Below are 18656 nucleotides of genomic sequence, written 5' to 3'. Positions count from 1 at the left end.
ACCATGCGTGTGCCTAAGAACACACCCACATGCTGCAACATCAATTCCAACTGAATTTGCTCTCTTACTCTTTGCCAACACGTACTCCAATGCACAAATAAACACATTACCCCGGAGCTCGTTGAATTGAGAAGGTTTGAATTGATGTTGCACAGTTGTCAAACTCTTTCGAATGATGCTTTAACTTGAATGTGTTGCAACTCAAGTAGATAATGTATTTTTTCAAATGAAATCTCAAATGTCGTTTGACTTGAACCTAACTGCCTCTTCAATCTAGCATGAGCACTCTTAACCCTGTTCATATGGATGTAAACCAAAATAGTCAAGCATAATAATTAAAAATAACAATATGATTTATAATAAATTAAAAAAAATAAAAATCTTACTGATTGGTTGTAACATTGCCAAAATGCATACACATGTCTGTATGTACCGCAATGAATTTTTCTTGATACGGATTCAACCAACTTACAATAACATACTTGATTGACTCCGAATAGTTACTAAAATCCTTATGTAGTGTTGCAATGTAATCATTGTATTCCTCTTAAGTTGATGACAATATCAAAAAGTTTTATGCAATGTTAAACTTGTCCCATTTTTCTTTTGTCTTAAACATTTTCTTACATTTTGTCAATACGTTCTTATTAATATGCCAACGACATAACAAATGTCGAGCATTCGGAAAGGAGTTGTCAACGACATTCATCAAAGCAAGCTCTCTGTCTGTGACAATGACTTCAAGTTAAACATTGTCGTCCAGAAGATCACGCAATATTTGTAACGCCCATGCATAATTATCAACTCGTTCAGTTTGCAAGTATGCGATAGCCACGGAGAATGTCATATGAGTTGATGTCACTCCCACGATTTCAAGAAGAGGAAGCCAATATCTATTTGTCTTATATGTGCAATCCATAATCAACAGACGAGGGAAATGTACGAAACAAATCTAAACTCACTAGATGTGCCCAAAACAAGTCCTTGACAGTCATAGAGCCTTCCTCACATTGATGACGCTCAATGTGCTTATGTTTTGCTAATTCACCCAACAGTTGTTGTATCTGGGATCTACCAGCTTTTTGTAGAACCCTACAACGATGTCGTACATTGTAAACTGTCTTCATTGTGCTCATATTAAGGGCATCCCTCTGTTTGAGTGTAATGAGTATCTCTTTTGGTCTTACTAGGCTCTTCGACATATCTACTAACAGCGACTTTTCATTAGCTGACAATCTCCCTGCATATGATTATCCTTGGAGATGCTCCGCAGCTAGATGATTATGCAGCCCGCAAACTACATTCAATGTCCATTCATCGTTTGTTTTCAACTTGAATGCCCTCAAGTCAAATGGACATTCGCACTTCTTCATACCAGTTTGTCTCAATAAGTCTTTTGAGCCATCTTTCAACTTTTTACGCAATCTATACTTCCCACTCCGCTTACAAGTAAGATAAATTCTTGGTCTCTTACGACCACCACCATAGTCGGACGTCCTTATAATAATAACAAAGCCATTTATCCTTCCAATGTCACGTACCCAAGTGAGCAATTCATCTTTGTTGTCAAAAATCTATATATAATGTCACACAACTTTCAAAAGAATAAACTAAACGAAGTAATACAAATTATGAACTTACAAATTTTATGTTAAAAGTTACCTATTTTGCTATAAAATGACTAGTACAATCCACCATAATATCCGATCGAACCTCAGGTTCTTTAGTGCATGGCATCTAAAAAGGAGAGGAAAAATTTTAATTTGGTTTTACAGAGCCGAAACAAGTAAAAAATTTTGACACTAAAAAAATGAAAATAAAATAAAATTTCGGCACTATATAGCCAAAAAAATTAATTATATTCGGCACTTAATAACCGAAATAAATTTAAAAATCATAATTAAGGTATTGAATTATATAAAACAATTCAAAACTTTTCTATCGAAATATTAATGTTAGTTCGACAGTTAATTTCCGAATTAATTTATAAAATTCGACACTGTGTCTCCAACTAAAAAACACAAAAAAAAAAAAAATAATAAGGTCTACACGATTTTACCTTTTCATCACTGACTTTGCTGTCACCATTGCTGGAGTTTGAACTTCCATTGGTTTGTCACTCTTCCATATCAAAATCAAGTAAAAATTGTTGAACTAATAATTAAACGATGCAAATAATCGAGTATAAACCTAGAGATTAAAACAATATGAGAGATATTTTGAGAGTATTGTTCTTTGCAAGTAACAGAGGAGTACAGAGTGTGTAACAAGCAAAGTGACCACAATAAAAAAATTAGGGTTTAATTGTTTTCATTCAAAAGTTGTATACTGAGATATTTTTATTCCTAAAAGATGTGTATAGAGAATTTATGTATATAATATTAGGAGTGTTGATAGATGTCCATTATAGTAATTTTTAATTAGGCTATAATTGTCATTAAGTTAATTTTTCATTAAGTGTGTGCCTAGAGTTTATCAGGTGGGTGGAAATAGAATTCCCCAAACATTTAGGATCTAATGGATTACAAAACCAAAATTTGGGATTTATTGGTCAATCCCCCTTAAAAAAATTATAATTTTAATTATTAATAAAAATTCTCAAGCATTTTTTTTTTAAATTAGGAAAAATTACAGAAATAGTCCCTGTACTTTACCCCATGTCATTTTGGTCCCTGATATTTCAAATTGCACGATTTAGCCCCTCAATTTAACAAAGTGTGTCAATTTCGTCCAATAATTGGCGCCAGTTTGAAATTTTGGATGGAAAGTTAGCACCTGTCTCTCATGTGCTCCCTCTACCAATTACTGAGGGGCACACTCGTCTTTTCACCTCAAATCCTAGTTGCCTCCCGCCAAAACCATATATGTCATCTCTATCTCCATTATATACACATATAGACTCCAATACACATACAGACTCCAAACTTGATGGTAGATGAAGGACGAAAGAAGATGATGGATCATGTACTACGCTGATGGAAAATGGAAGCTCAATTGAAGACTTCGTGGACAGAGAACAACCTTGGACGAAGGTTTTTGGGATGTCCTCAATATGGTGTAAGTGTAGATGGAAAAAAATTGGGATGTCGTTTTTGTTATACTGTTTGTAAAGGCAACTGAGGTGTTTAAGAAAAAATATTGCAGAGCAGACATGCATGTGGATTCTTTCTATGGGTGGATCCTCCATTGTGTCCTCGCGCTCAAGAGATCATACCTTGGTTATTGAGAAGAACCACCATGCTTGAAGAGCAATTGAAGATGCAAAAAGTAAGACAAGAAGTTGATTACTTTGATGGCATTGTTATGGCTCATTTTTTGGTGTTGGAACATGATTGGAGATGGTTCTGTAGTTGCTTCTCTTTCAAGTACTGGGAATGATGGAAATTGAAGCATGTAGACTCGGAATGAAGTGGGTTTTTTTAAAAAAAAAATTGTAAATTTTTTTGTTTTGAAGCTTCTAGATTGGGAATGGAATAGGAATGAAGGAGGTTTTTTTTTTTCCCCCCCTTCCTGTAATTGATGCTTATGGACTACTGGGAATTGATTTTAGGGTTTGATTTCGTTATGTCCAGGCATGTTTTGAATGACACTATATCAATGTGGAATGAAGCTGTAGCAATGTTTTTTAATGAACATTTGTTTTCCAACTTTTGAGTCAATGTTGAATTTTGAAATAAATGTTGAATGAACTGTTTTAGTTTATCAGTTTTTTCAATCATACTGTCTTATGGTGCATTGGTTTGTTCACCTTTCCTGCTTTTGTTCACCTTCACTGCATTAGTTTGTTTCACTTTTAGCAAACATGATGCAATCTATAACAAGACATAGACATAAACATTGTAGACATGGTCTAAACATGTTCTAATACAAAAAACAAATACTTCAAATAAACAAAGAGGCTAATCAGTTGGCAAATCCAACCAAACATTACTTCAATTAACAAATACTTCAAACATGGTCCAAAATGGCAAATCCAACAAAACATTACCATGTTCCAACAAAACATAAAAAGCCCAAATACAACAAAACATAATGCATAAGATTCCACAAAACAAACCGTTGTCTATTATTAGGTAACTACTCCTTCAACATTTAATTGCTTCCATGTTTTGGTAGTGAAGACAAGGTCACAAACTTCTGCCCCTTTGACACATATGTTATTGAACCCCCATATGGACCTGCAAATGCGTTTGGCTCAATGAATGTGCTTATTCTAATGAAACCTGATGGAGGTCCCCTAATGTTCACCCCTTGCAATGCTGCTCTAAAGTTGAAGCTTGGTTGACTACCACTGCTTTAGGTTTTACTGAATTGCTTACCCTACTGCCTTGTTGACTACTGGCTTCAGTGGTTGCTTGGTCTCTTGGTTGACTACTGGGTGCTTGACTGTTTCTCTGGGTGCTTGACTAGTTGTTTGTCACTTGCAAATTGTCAATAATTAATTGTATAAAGGACACACAATAAATGAATTGAATTTATGAAGATGTAACAAATTATGTAGGGTAACCTTTGGTGCAATAGGTTGGCCTTTGTATCTTCTTTTGTTGTGCCCAAGCTTACCACACAAGCTGCATGTAGTTGTTGTGTTTCCTCTGTGCATCTTATAAGGATTCTTAGGCTCACATGCTTGCCTTTTTCTCAACTTTCTTGGCCTACCAGGTTGCTTCTTTACTTTTGGTGGCAATAATCTAGGCAACACAGACTTTGGCCACATTTCAGAACTATTTATTGGGTATATCATTGGCTTTGCAGCTTTGTAGCTTTGTACACAATGTCCTTCAGGTGCACCCTCTTGAAGTTATCTCTAAAATTGATGTAAAGATGCTTGATGCAGAACTTATGCTCTGCCATGGGTGCAACCTTTACAAGTGCTGGACACAATCCTTGTATTTGTAAGGAGGAAAAAAAAAAGTTACACACATTAATGAACTAAACAGTAAAAATAAATGCATGAAACTTCCAATAAGCATTTACCTTTTGCTTGTCTGACATGAAGGTCACTCATTGCTTGTTGAACCACCTAAGAGTGTCACACAATATTTCAAAAAACCATTTCCATGAACTCTTTGTTTCTCCTTCAACAACTGCAAATGCCGATGGATAGCTATTGTTATTTTCATCCAAACCAACAGCTTGCAATAGTTGTCCCGTGTATGGCCCTTTCAAATGGCAAGCATCAATCCCAATGAATGGCCTACATCCTGCCAGAAAAACCTTGCTTGCAACCTCCAAAGTATACAAAAATCCATTGAAACCTAGGCTTGCCTTAATCTATTTTATGTTCTTCATTTTTTGCATCTTTATCATCTTCTTTGACTATGATAGTTGTCCCTGGATTAGTTCTTTTTGTCTCTTCACAGTAATCCCATAACTTGACATATTGTTCCATGAGGCTTCCCTCTATCAATTCTTGTGTTTTTCTCTTTATTCTACACACTTGGCTCCTAGATATCCTAACCTTGTGCTTCTTTTGCATAGCTTGCTTGAATGACTGCACTGGAATAGATGGATTGGACTTCAATGTCTCCAAGTACTTCTTAGACAGCCATGCAGAATTCACTTGTCTGTTATAAAAAATTCTACCACAATTGTGAGTGGGGATATATGTCTTTATCTGGAATGATGGTTGTCATTGCATCTTGGATGCATAAAGCATCCACTCACGTGGTGACACCCTAACTCTCATGTTATCATTTTTGACTAACTTAATAGCCTTCCCAGTCTTAATACCATGCTCCTTAACAGCAGCTTTCAATATTTTGGCAGTGCCAAAAACCATGCCAACCTTGAACTTTGGGTCTGTCATATCTGTGTTTGGATTAAACTCTGGGTATCTAACCATGTTGCTTCCAGCCTCTTCATCAAAAGATTCATTAATACCCTTGAGGTCATCAGATGTAGCATCAGGCTTTAGGCAGTCAATATGAGGTACCTCAACGCTTTCTACATTATGCTTCTACCTCTCTAACCCACCCCATTCAACATTCCTATCAACATTAGCATCAAATAGTATGTCATTCTCATTGAAATCATAGTCACTATCCTCAAAGTCCTCTAGATTTGTAAAATAGTTGGATGAATCATGACTTTGCCTTTTATCCTCACCCTCACCTTTCACATTACTTGTGTCACTTCTAATTTTCACAATTGATGCATGGTGAAAGTGATTAAACTCTTCAAGCTCAAGCAACTGATCATCAGGGATGTGCTCTAAATACAGTTCAATTATCCTACATACATGCACCTATTTCACCATATTCATTACATCACTATCATTTCTAAATGGCCTTAATCCATAATTCAAGTTCCTACCAAGCACTCGATTATAGTATGAAATGAATTCAGTATAACCTAACTTCTGAACCACATCCCTTATCTCTGTCAACCTCATTTTGTCAGCATCACAGTTGTCTCAAAATTATAATTTCCTCCCTACGTAAGCCCTATTTACTAAAGACTTAAAAATCTCACCATGATGCATTTTGATAGTGAAATAATCACCATCTGGATCTGAAAAAGAAGATAACATATTTATTGTATAAACAATACAGGATAAGGGAGACCACAACACATTATCTATACATCAATTGCAGATATTGATTTTTTTTTGTCAGTGTATAGTGGTGTAGATGTGTCGACATGCGTGAATATATAAACATATATTCACCTTGTCACTTTCAAACAAAGCAACGCAAAGCAAAAGTAGATTCTTTGACCCACCCAATACTTCAAGTTGCAAACAGATAAAATAAAGCAAAATACAAAACCAAAAAAAAGGTAAAGAGTACTTTTTTGCTTACCATAATCTGGTATTTCATCACTAATCCTCACAATCACCATGTTCGTCTTTTGACCTTGTCAATTGTTTTTTTCTCTATCCACGCCAATTTCAGCAAATTTACAATCAAACAATTTTTTGGTAACTCAAAACCCTACAAGTGATTCGATTATGTAGAGACAGAGAGAATGGACTTGTTGATTTGGGGAAGATGCAAGTATAGGGATGATGGAGGTAACTAGGGTTTGAGGTGAAAAGACGAGTGTACCCCTCAGTAATTGCTAGAGGGAGCACGTGAGAGGCAGGTGCTGACTTCCATTCAAAATTTCAAAAGAGCGTCAATTATTGGACAAAATTGACACATTTCGTTAAAATGAGGGGTTAAATCGCGCAATTAAAAATGTCAAGGATCAAAATGATACACAAAATAAAATACAAAAACTATTTCTGCAATTTGTCCTTTAAATTATTTGTTTCTCGTTTTTCTATGTGGCGTGAGTCAAGATTCGACGTCATTTGGACCGTCCGATCAATGACCCTGAGACTTGAAAAAATAAGGTTATGTTTGGTTGTGTTTTCAAACCATGGTTCTACACCTTGATTCAAGTATGATGTTTGGAATGTGTTCTGAAATCATATTTCTAAAACTTTGCACAAAACACTTTGTCTCAGGCGCGATTTTCGGGAATTTTTTTTTTTTCAAATTTGACCTAACCAGTCGTCTCACCGGTTGATCGGAACAGTGATTTTTTTATTTTTATTTTTTTTGCAACTGACATATGTTAATTTTTATATATTCAAAAAAAAATATTTTTCAAATTTTTAAATATTTTTTATGTATTTTAATAGAATTTTGAGTTGTGTGTTTGATTATGAGTTATAAGTTTTTGTATCATGTCACATCAAAAATTTCTCACTCAATTCAAAACTCTTTTCAAAACTCATCACCAAACAAATTTTTCACACTTAAATCATAATTCTAAAACTCACAAACTCAAAATACAATTCATACTCTCAAATCATATTTACAAAACTCTGCCATATGCAGTCTAAAAATTTATGCCGGTTCGCTGAACGGTTTTTCCAGTCTGCTCTCCGTCTCGCTTCACTCCTTTGCTGCGAGGTTCGCTTTACTAGTTACATCCTGTAAATGTATATATCTATACATTTGCGATTCATGTATGCTTTTCTAGTAGTTAAAGCTTTGATGAATTTGGGTTTGTTTAATTGAATAAAAGAACAAACTTGAATTAGCAGTATATGCATTTACGAATTTGATGAATTAGGGTTTTTTTAATTGAACAAAAAACAAACTTGAATTAGCAGTATATATATATTTATGAATTTGATGAATTAGGGTTGTTTTGACGTGTGATTTATGGTGGAAAATCATGGTCTGTCACTAAAAGCTATATGAAATTTCCGATTGAGGGGTGTAGTTTTGTTATATAGTTTGTATCTGACCCCTTCACGTTAACAGTTTGTGAATTTTCCTTTAGGGCGTGTTTGGTCTCGTTTTCTTTTTCTGTTTTCTATACTCAAAAAAACTGAAACATGAAAATTATTTTGTTTGGCATGCGTTTCCAGTGTGTTTTTATTTATTTATTTATTTTTGGGGAAACACACTATTTGTAAATTATTTTCTGAAATTTTGAAAACTTTATTTGCACTAAATGAAACCACAGATCCTTTTCATTACTCCTGTTTTTAGAATCATGAAAAACAAAAATGAAAACATGGAAAGAGAAAACAGGAAGGATACTAAATAGGGCCTTATTATCCATGGTAACTTTGTTGGAAATTGAATGCCCTTTATTTAACTGTTAATTTCCCTTTCTTGCAAATATGGGTCTTTGAGCACATACCATTGATTGATCTTGCATGATGTACTTGACTACATACCATGGTTGTGGTAGAGTCATTAATCCGGTACCGTACTGGCCGGATCTTACCATACCAGACAAAAAATGGTACACACAGGCTTCAATTCCATCTCAGCTAAGTTTTTGCATGGTTTCGGCCAGTTTTGCCAATACCGGGAAATTTCGGCCTAGAAACATAATACCACGATACCTGCCGGTACCGTGATTAAAGCATTCTATTTATAATTTGCCCAAAACACATCTTAGATAAAATGTTTTCCACTTACCCTAGACTCCAACCTAACGACAGATTGCTTCAGTGTCTCAAATTGAAGGCAATACAAACGTTGTTCACTGCTCTATCTTTGATCCTCTTTATCTTTGTTTGGGACCTTTGGCTATGGACCTTCTTTATAGAAAATTCTGAACTTGATTTCATGATCTCTGCATGTTTTCCCTTGTTATATCTTTGAACTTTTGACTTTCTTTTCTTGGATTTCTTTAGTTTCTCTTTGTATGGAGAATTGATGCATACTTGCTGTGTGTGCATGGTAGGTGCTCGATAAATAGGCCCGGCCCTGGCCCAAGGCAAGCAAGGCTGCCGCCTTGGGCCCCCAAATTTAACCAAATCTAAGGGCCCCAAAATACTTTTAATCAATGTAATATTAGTAACTCTAAATTAAGGCCCAGCCCTAGTTTCTTAACTTCACAACACAGTCCAGACAAAAGGCCCCCAAAAAAATGTGGGGTTCCAAATTGAATTACAAAAATATATTGGGTAAAGTATGTAAATAATAAAACTCTATCAATTAAACCTAGTGCTTTCTATTCCTTTCCATCTGTAAGCATTGGAAGCAAACTGTGCCGAGACCAAACAAACGGCCAGTCCAAATTCTAGACCACGAGATAATCGATGCGGTGAATTAATTGCTCTTATTTGATTTGAGAACTTTGCTTTTCAATTTAATCTCTCTTTTTTTTTTTTTTAAATTATTGATTGCATTGCTTTTATGGCCTTTGATAGGGCCGCGTGGAGAAGAAGGATTCATGTAGCCGATCCCATTTGATGGGACTTAAGGCTTGGTTTGGTTTGGTTTGGTTTGGTTTATTGATTGCATTGCTTTTAATTTTGATTTGTGCCATAAATCTTACTTCAATGCCTATTTTTTTAATCTTATTTTTTTTTGTTGATTAAATTTTGTCATGCCTATGTTTTGCTTGAATCAAATATTTTCTTCAATTGTTCATCAATTTGTTGGTGTTCTTTGAATTGTAGAATGTCTATTGAGTTTTAGATAATCTATCTCTGTTGAATTTCTCTTCAATTTAGATTAATTTTATAATCATGGTTGTTTTGTATGTGAAAGGAAAAAATAGAAAAACTAATTCAACTTAAATAAAATTAAGTAATTTCATTTTGCCCCACAGTTTTTTTTTTTTTTTTTTTTAGTTTTATATAAAAGACCCCCATTTTAATGTTCGCCTTGGGCCCCCAAAAACTCAGGGCCAGCTCTATTGATAAAATGCCAGAAACAGAGTATTTGTGTTTGTGTTTGTGTTTGTGTGTGTGTGTGTGTGTGTATATCTCTCTCTCTCTCTCTCTGTGTACCTTGTTGTAAATATTTATTTTCTTCATGTTTTCTTTTTATCTTGGTTGGGTGTTTATGCTATAAACAAAAATATATAGAAGTTGTAAAAAAACTTATCTTTGTCAAAATTTATAGCAGTGAAAGTGAAACAGTGGATGACTATTTTACAAGTCCTTTTAAATATAAATAAATTTGTGTTTCATGTTTTCATGCTAAAATTATTTGATATTGGATAATTTTTTTAATAAATATATAATATATAATATTTATAACAATAAATCCGAAATGGTACCTGCAAATATATTGAACCGATACGTACCATACTAGTAGAAAAACTGGTACCTTGTCCTTTACGAGATTGACAACTTTGGGTTATAGTTGGAATAAATCCCCCTCTAATGATTTTTTTCCCATCATAGTTTTTCTAAATGTTGTCCTGTGGGTTATGTGTGTTTTGTTGCTAAGCTCTAATAAATTAAAAATATTTTGTGACCAAGGGGGTGTAAGAGCTGTAACCTTAATTCATATTGGTTAAGCTTGATTCTAGATATTATTCCTACCTATAATACATGTATAGGATTTTATCTAGGTATGCTCTTTCACAATTGCTTCTGTCAAATTACAGTATTCTTGGGGTAATCAATGAATGGAAATTACAAATCAAAATAACACATGAAGAAAAGTAACTAGTTCACACCTCTAAGATCAACGGTATCTGTTAATTTATTACATTATGCAACAAATACCAGATTAGATGTTTTAGATTTCGTTTCTTTTGTTTTTTTCATTCCATCCTTTTGGTTGGTGGTTTGTCGCCTTTTGCTGAGTTATCTATCTGGTACAGGGACTAGTAGGCTAAAAACGAATGTTAGTCAAGACACAAAAGCTATAAAGCATGAGTGCAACTAATTAATTTTTGCATTTAATTTTTTTAATTATTATGTCATATAGGATGTACCGGACTAGACCCATATCTTAACTTTTGAAGTTGTACCCTATCGACATACCCGTACATACCCACTCCCATGCTGCTTAGGCACAGAGAAAATACATGATTGAATCAATTGAGGATAGGACCATGGGTGGAGCTGGCTGACAAAAATGTTTCATGAAGCAACTTAAATGTTTGTAAAATGGGCCCCCCATTTTTTTTAATCCTTTAGTTTTGAGCAAAATATTTTGGGAAAACTGTAGAAATTAACACTCCCAAGTGTAAGCATGAGCTATAATGACCCTTGCTGCTGCTCTAATTTGGCAGTAGGTTTTGAAAATATTCAAAGACGGGAGCAAAGAGCAGGAGAGATACACCAAAAAGAGATCGATCATGGCGTTCGGAGGTTCAGCTGTAGGTCCACCGGCAGGGGCAGCAGGACCATCGGCAATAAGGCAGGTGAAGCTAGACAAAGAATGCGAGCTGAGAATTGAAGGTCTTGTTTGGTTTGTGTTTCTCAAAAAATTTTAAGAAAAATTCTCTACAAATAAGTTTTCAAAAGTAATCAAACCAAACAAATTTTTCCAATTTTTTTTTTCAAAACTTGTTTGGTTTACAAGTTTTCCAAACAAATCTCTCTCTCGTACACATCAAATCAATCACTTTTTTCAAAACTCTCTCTCAAAATAATTTTTCAAAACATCTTTTGAAAAAAAATCAAACCAAACAAATTTTCGTATTTTTTATCTCAAAACATGTTTCTCAAATACAAACCAAACAAACCCGAAGTTGGTCCTGACACGCCTCTCCGCCTTCGGCTCCTTACTGGCACAGCTGAGATCTTTGGCACTGAAATTGCTTCCGAATTCTGGCTCACCTTCCCTCCCAGGCTCAAATTCGCAGTAAGCATCACAAACATATGATTATAATCTTTTTTGATATTTTCAGACACGCACACACGCTGGTATATATAGGTAGACAAATAGTTATAACTAACTATCATTAATCAAAATGACAGTGAATCCACTCTCACTCTGTATTTTGATCCCTAATGGATTTTTTTTGCCATAAGACAAAACTTCAGGGAGGTCCTTAAAACTAGTTGTATATTGTAATCATTAATGAAGAAGAAGAATATACTTTTCATCTCTGATTACTCGATAATTTCCACGAGCACAAATTCCACTTTTATAGGCCCAAAAATTCTTTCACAAAATAAGCCATCTTTTTCCGGTTTATTGGTTTTCAGGGTTTTGTCACCTCTCCAACTATCTCTCCATTAGGTAGGATTTTATTGGCCAATAATCAAAGTGCATTTGACCCAATTGCTTGGAAGCATATCCTTTAGTAGAAATTTTCTGACACCTACTAAAGGAACTCTGCTGAAGTGATTGGAATAAATTATTGTTTATATTGTAAGTTAGTGTGTTCTCTAACCTCGTCTTGATCGATATTCAATCTCATGTATCAGGTTTATACTTGGTATGGAGCCACAGTTGAAATGGATGGCACTACTGAAACTGATTATACAGCAGATGAAGTATGCTTGTTCTCTAAATCAGTTTTGCATCATAATCTAGTATTATGCTGGCATATTTGTTAACAGTAATATTTCAAAAAGTTTATTTTATTTTATTTTATTTTTTTTATTTTATTATTATTTTTTTTTAATGATGATAAAGCTTTGCATTATTGATTACAGACACCAATGATTAGCTATGTAAATGTGCATGCTGTACTGGAAGGACGCAGAAATCGTGCTAAAGCATCACCTAATGACTCTGATTCTTCACAGGTATTACTTTATTTGTACATTTGATATGCCAAAGAAAAGATAAAAATAGAAAACAAAGAAAGAAATGGTACATGGTCATATGCCTGTTTAATTATTATTTATCATGGTACAGTGCAGTTTTGACTGAACATGGGAGCAATCACTTTTGAAATTGAGGAAAAAATTCCAGCATAAACAAGAGATATCCAACACTTCCAAGAAAGATGTTGACAATGATATCTACCCTTCTTTGTTGTTTTGATCCAAACACTTCCAGCCTAAAGATTTCATAATGCCCCATATGTTTTGGCGTAAAACATTTGCAATTGTAAAATATTTTCCTGTAAATGTTTATGGTAAAATATTCTTTTCCCTCATGTTTGGCTAAACTTCTATCAAACATTTTGAAGACAATGAAAAGAAGGCATGCTTTAGAACATTGAAATTCCTAGCTCAGATCTAATTGAACTGGATAATGAAAGTATAAATCAGTCACCAAGTGATTGAAACTAAAAAAAGGAATGGTACTCACTTTGAGTGAGCCAAAACACACCATGAGAGCTAAAACACACATTAATGTGTACTATTTGGACGTTGTTTTTTTTTGTTTTATGTTCCAAGCTTTGATCAATCTACACAGCTACTACATCAATGAGTTTTACTTTAATAAAGATTGGGATCTAGACTGCATGATTACAAGTGGCACTTGAGGTGTAATAATAAATTTTTACATACATGTGGATAGATACATAATTACTTTAGTAGTATTCATTTTTTAATAAGATTGAGAGAAAGAAACTCCTAGGTAATGATTTTTTTTTCTTCATCAATTTTGACCATTAGTTCTTCACCTTTCATTTTACTTATTAGATTGGTTACATGTGAATACAGAAGCCTGTATTTCCATTCGTCACTTCTTGTTTGATTTTAGTTAGTGTAGGAGAGGGTTCAAGAAAGGAGTTGGAAAATTCGAAGATCTTCGAAGATCCTTGAAGAATAACTTCGAATTCTCTAGAATATAATGAGAGGCTTAGATTCTTCAATAATCTCAACTTAGGAACACAACAACAAAGGAGATGATGGAGATAAGAGATTGGGTGAAGAAGAAGGCAAAATGGCTAGAGAATAGAATAATGGCAAGGCTCTCCCATTGATCTCCCACTTTCACTCTCAAGGTTGATAATGGAGAAGGGAAATTAGTTCTTTCCCAAGAGTTAAAAATCTCCAAAATCCATCCCTTGTAAAACTATGGGTGGGTGCTATTTATAGGCACCTCATGATGTAGGATGGAGCCCATGTGCAAGGCACATGGGGGATATTCTCTCTAACCACCTTGTCCGAGGAGGTGACCTCTCCGAGGAGGTGACTTCTCCGAGGATGAGAAAACCCCGAAGAGGAGATCGATCCCTCGGCGAACCCTTCATCTTAGCCACACCTAACCAATGATCCCCAATCATCCCAAAGGGTCAGGGGTAGTCCCAGAGGACGTCCTGCCGCAAATATTGCCGAGTCTCAGGGACCCCCTAGATCGTGCCACCTCGACCCGGGTATAGGCTAGTTTAACCGAAGAGTGAATTTATCTCCACTCACCGTCCTCGGGATCGGGTCCTTTGTTCGAACTCCATTACGCCCGTGGTTCTGGTGCGTAGATCCCGGAAAGCTCCGAGCCCGCAAGTGTTCTGGGACTCATTAACGGAGCGACTTCTAGATTGCGTTTGAATCCGTTCGAAGCCAAGTGCTTCGGATCTCTAGGTTCGTGGATCCGAACCCTTTCGAGTCCGAGTGCCTCGGACCTCTAGGCTTGCTTAATCCCCTTTCGAGTCCGGGCCTGAGTAAGTCTCTAGGTTCGTGGATCCGAACCCTTTCGAGGCTTAGAGCCATTTAGCCCGTTTGATGGTGATAAATTCGGGCCCACCAATCTTGGACTATTGGGCCTAATTAATTTAATGGGCTCAAATTAGCCCCTCTTACAGTTAGCTTTTTCTGTATCCAGTTATCATGAATGTTCTTAGAACTGGTACTTCAGTGTCAATGCAGATTTGTACAAGGTGCTTATGAAGGAGCTTGCTCAGACTCTGGAGAGACAGTTCGCCGGAAATGCAGAATTTCGAGCTGCAGGCATGGTAATAAATACCATGGGATGGATAGAGGGTGTTGGTTATGAGGTAACTGAGTTTCAAGTTTCCATTGTTAGTCCTGCTAGTTCTATTAAAATTCAGGGGTGCTCTATTAGTATCGATTATATGGGATATGTTGTTTAATTAGTATAGTTTCTTTTTGTATGTTGATGCAGTTGCTTCTTCATGCAATTGATGCATTCAATGCTAATGTTGTTCTGGTTTTGGGTCAGGTAAATGCTTTCCATATGAAAACTTTGTCATGTGTGTATTGCTGCGATCTAATTGCAACTAATCCTATTATGAGTTGCATTTGCTTTGATTTTGTTAGGATAGTTGTTTGTGTGCCACTGCAGTAAAACTACTTAGAAGCAGCTTTTTTTGCTTTAAGTTTTGAAAATGTTTGTTGTGGGCTGCTGCAGTTTGGCAATGCCTACTGTTTGGTATAACTTGTCAGGCTTTTAGTTTATTTGTTTTCTAAGTTCAATAAGCTGCAAATGCTCACTTTTTTTGGAGCTGCGTTTGGAATACTTCCATTTTTAATTTTTGTATTTTTTTAAGCCGCCAGTAAGTTTTACTTAACTGCAACATTGGGCTTAATATATTATGATATTCAAACAACATTAACGCCATTGTTGACATGTCAAAGAATGAGATATATTGATATACTTTTCAGCTGAAATTTACGATTTTAACAATCGAAAACCATGTTTCTCCAGATAAACTAATTATATCCACACTCTGATCGTGCTTCTGGGAAGTTTCTTTTTATTTTTTGATTTTAAATAGTACGATTGTGGCTGTATCTCACTGCATTGCTACTGAATGTTATTAAGTTCAATTTTGTTCGTTAGTTTTGCATGTGCACTGGTTGCTAGTAACTTAAGAAACTATTTCAGATTCAATTTTCACCCTGGGGTGGTTCATGTTTTTAAGCTCACCCAAACCCTGCGCAGGAGAAACTTTGCAGCATGCTGAATGATGTATTGAAAAACAAGCCAAATGTTGATGTTGTATCGAGGAATGCAAAAGTCCGTCAAAAGGCCAGGAGCTACAGAATAAGGGTAAACATCAGCCTTTTTGGTTATATATATAGGAATTTTGTTAATCATTTAGTTATTTGTGTTAGTATGGAGAAAATCTTGAATGATTATTTACAAATTTCCTGCCTTTTTCAACAAATCCTTTTGTGTTTCCTTGTTATAAAGCTAAATCATGCCGATATTTTTTATTCCAGGAATATTTTTATGGCCTTGCAAATGATCTTTCCCCACATTCCAACATCTTCAGTGATTTGTCTGTCTATAGAATTGGTGGTGGACCACAGGCCCCACGTTCAGCCCTGCCAATTGGTGCAGAGCTTGCTGCCAACCCTACATGATTGGTTCTTGTGAATATCAACCGGGATTTGCTCCATTTGGTTCTTGCTGTTTCATTTGCCAAGGAACCGGACCAAATTATTTCAAGGTATATGCAATGCCCTTGCCTTTGCTTTTTCAAAATCCATGGTATCATAAGATGGGAGGTGAATTAGTAAAACTTTTTGAATGTCGCCACTATAATGTACATTTGGCGTCATGATTTAAGTTGACTCATCTGTAAATATTTTAACCTTGTTTAAGTGCATGAACTGAATAATTACTTTTTTCTTACAGTAATGTTGCGGGGTTCATCTATATCACAGACATAGATATTCAGAGGTTTGGATTTCAAAATTCTTCATTCCCTGATGTGGTCCATACACTTTTTTTCTCTTCTTTTTTTAAATTCTAATTTATCATTTTTAGGAAGAAAATTACATACCTTGCACCATCGGCTGGGAAACTCCCGAGCAGATTCTTGATCGTGGGAACTTTGACATGGCTTGAAACCTAAAGTGCCCAACTAACTGCATTCCTTATTTTCCTCAAATCGTTTCATGTTAATCTTATCACTGATTTGTGTATGTATAATACTTGTACTGACACTGCAAGGGGGTTTTAAGAGGTGAAACCCATTTATTTTGCTGAGAGGATTATTTTGCATATGATTCACACTAATGTGTACATTCCCAGATAGCTAGCTGATAACATGGTTGATGCTTGCAATTATTTATTTTTTGTACATAAAAAATTCAGCAATAAATCATCATAAATAGAAATGTTAGGCGATAAATCACTGTAAACATAAATGTTAGGGACCTTAAATTGGCATGAGATGTGATAGTAAAAATAAATAAATTTAATTAATTTAATTGAGGATAGTTTTTTATAGAGCATAATGTCAGAAAGAGAATTCAAGTCACTTGATTGGGACACAAAATTTAGTAATGTACGTGATTTTTTATTTTTTAATTTTGATCCGTGACATAATATTCATAATTATATTATAAAAGGCATAATTATATTATAAAAGGCATGAGGAAGCCCAAATATTTTTCTTGGGAGGGAACTTGCGAATTCAATAAATATTGAGGCATAGAATCAATTAGAGTTGACCACATAATCACATAAAATATAGGTGAATTATTGCTAGAATTGTTTTATGTGGATTAATTTTATGTAGCTTTTGGGTTGTCAAAATTAAAACTAGCTAATAAAAAAATCAAATAAAAGAAAGTTGATCCAAACAGCCGTTTCTAACCCCCTCAAAAAAAAAAAAAAAGAAAAAAAAAAGCAGTTTCTAACCTAAAAAAAAAAACAGCCGTTTCTAACCCCCCAAAAAGTCAAAAAGTCACTATCTTATTTAAGTCACATCATCTTATTTAAATCACATCACCTCTCTAACACATCACATCAAACTCAACCCAAACCCAACCCAAACCCACCAATAAGTCAAAAAGTGCGCTTTTTTAGGACATCCCAAACCAACCCTAGGTCTCCATTTTAATTTAAAGGCCACATTTTTTGAATTTTCTAAATCAAAATTAAAACATAAAATTTTACAACAAAAGAATACACATTACGGCCATACATTATTGCAAGGTATAGTGTTAGCCGGCTTTTTTTATTATTAAAAAATGATATTTTAAAAAAAAATAGTACTATACATATCTTAATAAAATTTAAATTACTATAATAAATGTTCATAAAATGATATTTACCATTACTACTTGAAAATAATAATGCTGGGTCGGATCGCAATTACTATTTTCAAAACGTGGCCTATTTAATAAGTGAGCCTAAAAAGCTTTTACGACCCAAGTTCTTAAAAAAGTGGGCCAACGGGCTTGAACCCACCCCTCGGCTTGACTTCTCTTTTTAAAAATCTGTTTGGTTTTTCAAAAATAATTTTTGAAGTTTTTAATTAGTATTTTTATATTTTTAAAAATATTTTATTTTTTTTACTTTTTAGATCCACTTAATCTTGGTATAATTAAAAAAATAAAATTTATACAAAAATCTTTTAAAAATTCATTGAATACAATAAAATATGAAAATGTACTGAATTTTCGTATTTCTTTATATTTTTTATATTTGGTGAGTTTTTTAGAAAATAAATTCATAAATAAATTATGTGAATCTAAAAAATAAAAAAAAATTGTAAAATATTAAAAAAATTCACTAAGAATAAAAAAATATAAAAAACAAACAATAAATTTAAAAATACATAAATCAAATATAATA

The 18656-nt window shown here is 34.5% G+C and overlaps 1 protein-coding gene and 1 pseudogene across 2 annotated transcripts in view; both read left to right on the top strand.

The window, feature by feature from the left end:
* The window catches only part of LOC114256092 (protein CLP1 homolog), a 63317-nt gene that overhangs the window by 38247 nt on the left and 6414 nt on the right, over positions 1 to 18656 (top strand). The gene's annotated exons all lie outside the window — the stretch shown is intronic.
* Positions 7937 to 17084, top strand: LOC145824556 (protein CLP1 homolog; annotated as a pseudogene). Its single transcript, XR_014366321.1, has 9 exons — positions 7937 to 12062; positions 12632 to 12700; positions 12863 to 12955; positions 14961 to 15099; positions 15228 to 15284; positions 16008 to 16115; positions 16289 to 16518; positions 16707 to 16751; positions 16839 to 17084. The product of XR_014366321.1 is annotated as a protein CLP1 homolog (transcript).

The sequence above is a fragment of the Camellia sinensis genome, chromosome 1, assembly GCF_055761805.1.
Source record: "Camellia sinensis isolate YWXY chromosome 1, ASM5576180v1, whole genome shotgun sequence".
In the NCBI taxonomy this organism is placed as follows: Eukaryota; Viridiplantae; Streptophyta; class Magnoliopsida; order Ericales; family Theaceae; genus Camellia; species Camellia sinensis.
Note: the sequence above shows the minus strand (reverse complement) of the source record. Positions and strands in the feature narration are given on the sequence as shown.